Consider the following 7,278-nt stretch of genomic DNA (forward strand, 5'->3'; position numbering starts at 1 on the left):
TGTGCACACCTGTAGTTCCAGCTACTTGGAAGGCTGAGACGGAAGGATCGCCAGAGCCCAGCAGGTCGAGGCTGCGGTGGCCGGGAGTGGCCACTGCACTCCAGTCTGGGTGAGAGAGTGAGACTCCAACTCAAAAAAAAACAAAAACAAAAACAAAAAAAAACTTCTGAGTTCTTTTGTGCTGAAGTGGCGATCAGGCTTATCGTGCAGTATCACATCCAGATGCTGGCCGTTGAGGAGGTACACCACGTGGGATGTCCAGTCACCCAGGGGGACGAAGTCAGAAAACATCCTGTATAGATGCAGCAGACAGAGGACCATGGTCTGCTTCACACTGACCATGATGTCTCTGGTCATGAGGAATTTGGGGATCTCCCCTGCGAAGGCCTCTGCCATGTCGCAGTTGCCCACACTGGCGATGCAGTGCAGGGCCAAGCCCATGAAGGTGGGCTTCCAGCTGGCCAGGTCGTTCTTGATGACATTGTTGATCAAGCAGATCAGCTCGCTGTTCGGTTTCAGCAGCACAGAGATGAACATGTAGCCCATCTGCTTCTTCATTTATCTGTTGGAACTCAGCAGGTTGACAGGCTCCATGTGTCCAAAGTCAATGTTGTGACCAAGGGGGAAGATGAAGACCAACTTACAGACATATTTTTTTTTTTGCTGTAGTCATCAAGTGTAGTCATCAGGTGGTTCAGCCTGTAATCCCCTGCCTTTGGGAGGCTGAGGTAAGTGGATTGTCTGAACCCACAGGTTAGAGACCCGCCTGGGCAACTTGGCAAGACCTCATCTCTACAATAAAAATAAAAAAATAGCCAGGTGTGGTAGTGCACACCTGTAGTTCCAGCAACTTGGAAGGCTGAGGTGGAAGGATCCCCGAAACCCAGCAGGTCGAGGCTGCGATGGCCAGGAGTGGCCACCGCACTCCAGTCTGGGTGACAGAGTGAGATTCCAACTCAAAAAAAAATACCCATACACAAACAGGAAGTCTTTAAAAAACAGCAATAAAATAACAGAAACCAAGCAAGTATGAAAACATAATAAAAAACATAAAGGAAAAAACCTAAACAACAAACCAAAAAAAGAAAAACGAACAAAAAAACTCACTCTTATTTCATTCCTGCAAGTCCAACTTCCTTTCAGCTCTAATCTCCAGTCCCTCCCCTCTTGTCTCAGTGTCCGCTGATAGGGTTGCTCTCAGCATGGTCAGATGCCCCAGGGATGACTGTGGGAGGAGAGTGGATCAGATCTGGACTCCCCTGGCTTGCTGCCTTTCAAGTCTCCCATTCAGATCTGATGTGTCTAGGTCTGATCTGGCATGAGGGAGGGATATCTGTCTCTCTGAGTTTGATGCGAATACCTCTAGGTCCCAAGTTGGAGGCTGGGTGGAGCTGGATGGGGCAATGCAGGTCTCTGCCTGGTACCAGGACAAAGAAAATGGCTCTGGTTGACGTTTCCTCACTGGTGGTGGGGCTCCTCTCCAGCTCTCCCTGATCTTCTCTCTCCATGGATCCAGGGCTCCAGCTGCTTTTGCTGTTACAGGTGATGGTGTGGGCTGGGTGCCAGGTGATGAGAATCAGCTGTATTCAGCAGAGTTTTCTCAGGAAGGCCCCTAGAACAACAGATGATCCTGTGCATCAGTGGCTTCAATCTCAGGGTGGTGGGGGGTTGCAATCACCTCCAGAGAAGAGCCCTGGGTCCATGAACTTGAGTCTTCGCTCAGATGGACTTTCACTCAACCACCCGCACATGCCCACTCATGCAGAGAGTATTTATGAACACTCAGTTTTGTGGAGACTCTCACAGTCTGACCTGTCTCATGGCCATCTTGCCAGAAGTCCACCAAGAGTATCTTGAGCTTGAAGGATGTGTCAGGCAGTCAGAAATGAGGTTCCACACACTCCACAATAAGTGTGTGTGCTTTCCTTGCCATGTGTGTAATATTATATCTTTCCAGCCTGACCTGGCCTCATGAATTGTGGGTCAACCTTAGGAAAGTTTTGTACATAATTGTTCCCATTTTGATATTTCCCAAGGAAGAAATCACAAAGAATTTAGCCTTTGGGGAGTGTCTTTCTCACCCTTTAGGCCAGGTCTTTTCCTGCTTCTCTATGTGGCATTGCAATGACAAGTCAGGAAGAAGATGAACTGATGACATACATATGTGTATTGTTATACCAGTGATCAGATGGGTAAGGTCTCTGGTTTCTTAGACTTGGGAATTAGAAAGAAATAACCCCCTAGAACAAAATCATAGGATAGATGATTAATTAGAGAATTGGAACAATGGGATAATTCCTTAATTTTTGCAAACCAAGATCTGTTCAGTCAATTGGCAGAAGTTCCTAAATTTTCTTACAATACTAAGTTTTATAGAATATCATCTAAATCTCTTTTTGTATGAGAATACAATCATTAAAGCCATTCTAAAAGACACCACCAGCATATCATTAAAATAATAAGATGACTTTTGGATTATTATTATTTATCCAATGATGCTGAAATAATAACTAGATTTTCTCTGCCAGAAGTTCCAATATTGACATTTTATCTTTAGAATATTTGTTGTCAGAGTACTCCTCTAGGACACAGTTAGAAAAGCCTATACACATCCATACATGACCCTCTCTGAAGGGAATTGCAAGCAAGGACTCATGCCCTTGGCCAGCAGGACTCTTACGTGGACTTTTATTGCCAGCCCAGATGATCGTATTCAGAGGTCTCTTTGTTGGGACTATGACTGTGTCCTTTCTCAGGAATCTGCTGTGATCTCCATGTCTGGAGAAGAAGAGGAGCCCTGAGGGCTCTTTTCTATACTTGTACTCAATACTCAGGATTTTTTTACTCCTACCTCATCAGGTCCCTTGTCCATAAAATATCAGAAGTCCCTTGGGAGCTTCCTTCAGTGTCCTGCTTCTGTGTGGATCCCTCTGGCTCTTGCTCAGTGCTGTTCTATGTGGGGGCGGAAAATGGCTCAGTGGGAACCAGTGATGTGTCTGGTTGAGGTGGTTGCTTGTGTTACCACAGTTAGTGACAAAATCCTATGACTTCATTTGGGCCTTTGTCTTCATTGGTTACTCTAACATCTGTCAGTTCAGGTTTCTCTGGCTTGACCGAGTTCTTAATATTTATTGGATAAAATTCAGAATTTTTTAAAGTCTGAATTTTATATCATTTCAGTAAACTATAACCACAATAAAGTTTGTATCACATATTTAAAAAAATTTTCTGTTCTGTAAAAATATGAGGATTTCATATAATCATGCCATTTAACTGAAGATAAAATTCTTGTCTCGTGAAATTATTGACAGTGGGGATCCATTGCCAATAACGGGAAACTTAATGGATTCAAATGTCTGTTTTTCACAATAGCACCTTTTCTTTTTTTGTCATATGTAATAGATTTTCATACAAAAGACTTTACAATTTTTTCAGGTAAATAGACGATTCTCATTAGTTAAACTTTCCCTGTTAATTTCTAATATCATTAAGTTGGAATTACTGATTACTGTCTCTATTAAACTTTTGAGATATTTGTTATTTCTTATGGCTTTAAACATTATAATTATTTGAATCATCGTTGTTATTAATAGGCTAAATTTTACATAGTGATACATACATGATGAGTACACAAATATATTTTTTTCATTTTTATAATTGTCTATTTTATGTTTATATCAGAAAAATGTGTTTGTCTTAATATATATAAAAATAGAAATACAGTATTTCCTGTGTTTACATAAATTAAAAAATCAGAAAATTTGCTTAGATTTCCCTAACTTAAATTTGTATGCATGGCCGGGCATGGTGGCTCAAGCCTGTAATCCCAGCACTTTGGGAAGCCGAGGTGAGAGGATTGCCTGAGCCTATATGGATTCCAGAACAGCATGGGCACCTTGGCGAGACCTGATCTCTACAATAAATAAATAAATAAACATTAGCTGGGTGTGATAGTGTGCACCTCTAATTCCAGCTACTTGGAAGGCTAAGGCAGAAGGATCACCTGAGCCCAGTAGGTTGACACTGAGATGCCTGTGAACATGCCACTGCACTCCAGCCTGGGCAATGGAGTGAGATTCCAACTCAAAAAAAAAATTGTATGCATGTATGTCATTAATCCACATAAATCAGAAGTTGTATGAAGTGCTTAAAAATGTGTCAGTGCCCTCAGTGTTCATGATATAATTTTATGTGTCAGAGTCCTGGTGCTGATTTGCATACTTTTAGACAATATTTTTGGGATATCAGTAAACTAGTCATAGCTCTTTGTCCTCTTCAGATAGTTTTTGATTGACTCTAGTGCTTCCCTAAGAGAACTTGCCGATGAACTCTAGGTCATAATGCTTTGTCTTCAACACATGGAACAGTCTCAGAGAAATACAGACAGGACAGTGCCAAATAATCTTAGGATCGGGCTTCTGGTGGAATTACTTAAATCACTCTGAAGTTCTATCAGTGGGCAAAGTTAGTTCCAAATTTGTAGTGAAGAAACAGATGTGTTGATGAGACAGTTAACCCCAGATGGAGTGGAAAAAGAACTAATAAAATAAAACTGAATGAATGAAAGAAACATTATGATGGGTTTTCTTTGGAATATAAATGTGGATCACTCCTGCTATTGTTTCCTTGGCAGGTTAACCTGAGTATGTGGACTGGTGCTAAAAGTGTATGTTCTTTCAGAGATGTATGGTTTTCAACTAACTTATGTTTAGTTTTTTTCATTTGTGTTTCCAATCTCAGCTCTGTTCATGGTTGTAACTGTCTTTATAGTTGTTTGTTACTGAGCTGCACACTTGCACTCGGTCACTAGCTTGGAAGGAGAGGGAGACACAAACAATCCTGAACTGTGGCTTTCACACCTCTGCTACAGGAAATGGATGTGAGACTTTGTCACAGTCTGACACTCATTTTGTTTGGACTTTTTGAGTTTCTGATGACTCTGCCATACCCCCGGTGTGTGAGTGTAGCCTGGACAGCAGCACCTACCCGGAGTGAAGTGTTTCCCAGGAGCCAGTCATGGGTAGACTGTGTGTCCACTTCTGCTGCTGAAGAGAAAATATTTCCTTTTTGGAATCTGTGGCTTCTTTATCAGGAGTGTCCTGTCATTCTTCAGGGTCATGGAATGCTCTAGAGCTGGCCCACTTTTGGCTACAGGGAGGCCACCAATTGAACTTAAATTCATGGGAGCTGTGAGGGGGTCTCAGCGGCAGACTCCCCAGTACCCTTGGGCTGACTGTCCTGTTCTTACAAGGATGTGTGAGGACCTGTCGCCAGGAAGGTACTCTGCAAAGAGGCCTCAACTCCAGGGGACACCACGGCAAGAGGGCTCTTCTCCCCTCAGCAGTTGTGTGACCACTGCTGGGAAGGCATATTGCAAGAAATTAAAGTGAGAACCAAAGTTTGATTCCCATAATTTTATTATAAGATATTAGAAAAACACAACCATCAATAATAGGGACTAATTGAGTGAGCAAGGTCTGCCCCCTCACTAAAATTTTAGGCATTTATTGAAAATGAGATTTATAGCCAGGCTCATTGGTTCAGCCTGTAATCCCTCATCTTTGGGAGGCTGAGGTGAGTGGATTGCCTGAGTCCACAGGTTTGAGACCCACCTGGGCAATTTGGTGAGACCTCATCTCTACAATAAATAAAAAATGAGCCAGGCATGGTAGGGCGTGCCTGTAGTTCCAGCTACTTGGAAGGCTGAGATGGAAGGATCGCTGGAGCCCAGCAGGTCGAGGCTGCGGTGGCTGGGAGTGGCCACTGCACTCCAGTCTGGATGACAGACTGAGACTCCAACTCAAAAACAAACAAAAAAACAAGAAAATGAGATTTATAAAGAATTTTTAATGACATGGGAAAGTGTTTATGAGATGGTATACCATTAACATATCAATTAAATTCATAAGTTAAAATATATAACCAAAGTTATACAGTATAAGCTCAAAGTATAAAATGCATAGAAAAATGAATAGAAGGAAATATGTTAAACAAAAATTTAGTGGGTTTTTTTGGGTTTCTTTGTGCCTTTATAATTTCCAAGTTCTACAGAGAGTGCTATTTAGGGTTCCAGTTAGAAGTGCAAATCTCTATAAATAAGCAGCACAGAACGTCAAAGGAATAGCACAGGTGTGTGCATGTGTTTCTTTCAAGATCCCACTTTGTGTAGTACTTCAGAGAAGACATGGCAAATTCAACAAGCTGCACGGCCTCAAATAGGTGCTACTGTAATACATCATCGGGATTCTAGGCAACAACCAGGCAGCTACTAAACATGATGCCCATGGATGTGGAGGAGGGTCTGTAAGGTTCTTTAAAGAAAAAAATGCAGGTTTAAAAACACTAGGACAAAGTAAAGCACATTTTTAAATTTTAAAAATAGAAATGCTTTTATGAATGAGAAAAATGCCCCGAGTGTCAGTGGTTAATTTAGGTTATTCTTGAGTAATTTAAATGTAATTCAAATTTAAATTAAATTTTCTTGAATCTTCACAAATAGACATTCTAATTATGTATTGGTACATTTGAGGAACCAATAAAATGAATTTGTTAAATAAAAGTAATTTATAAGCTTTTATTAATTTTCTAGACAAGGAAGCACTGGTGGAGGAGAGTTTGTGGGAGCAGAAGAAAGTGTGAGGGAGTCATGCTAGGGGTGTGGAGAAGGTAGCAGGCAGCCCCACCTCCTTCTCTAGGTGTGCTGGTGGACCTTCCCACTCTGAGCAGGATCACCTCATCCACTGAACACTGCTGGCCAGATTCCCCCATCAGGAAGCTAGTCCTCAGAAAGTGTGTTGAGCGTTTGGTGTCAATTCAGCCTACAGGTGGGGAAAAAGCTGGTACCCCCATGTCAGTCCTCTGGCCTGGTAAAACCCTCTGCTTTGGGGAAGTCTCACTTTATCTAGGAGGTTTTATTTTATTTTATTTTTTGAATTTCAAATACTTTTATTACAGCCTCCCATCATTTTTGGAGAAAAAAATTACACTTAATAACTTTAAAAAAAAATAGATTCATGGCAACTGGGGTAGGGGTGAAAGGCACCTTTTTACAAAGAGACCAGTGTAAACAACAAAAGCTAAAAGCTTAACTGTTAAAGCCCCCAACCTGATGTGGAACAAACTTATTTCCGAGTAACCAAGCCAATTGTTGATTATTTTGCTCCTCTTCCATCTCCTCTCTAGCTTTGAATTTTTTTTCTTTGTTAGTTTAGAGAGTCTAAGTCTGAGTGATAGTTAATTTAAGACACGCTCTAAATGACACATCAAATCTCTTTACTA

General features: G+C 41.5%; 1 pseudogene; it reads right to left on the bottom strand.

Moving 5' to 3' along the window:
- Positions 1-558, bottom strand: part of LOC103275784 — a 1,787-nt pseudogene extending 1,229 nt beyond the window's left edge.
- Between the last annotated feature and the right edge of the window lie 6,720 nt (positions 559-7,278).

Source organism: Carlito syrichta, unplaced genomic scaffold, assembly GCF_000164805.1.
Source record: "Carlito syrichta isolate Samal-C Ts95f unplaced genomic scaffold, Tarsius_syrichta-2.0.1 Scaffold315749, whole genome shotgun sequence".
NCBI classification, from domain to species: Eukaryota; Metazoa; Chordata; class Mammalia; order Primates; family Tarsiidae; genus Carlito; species Carlito syrichta.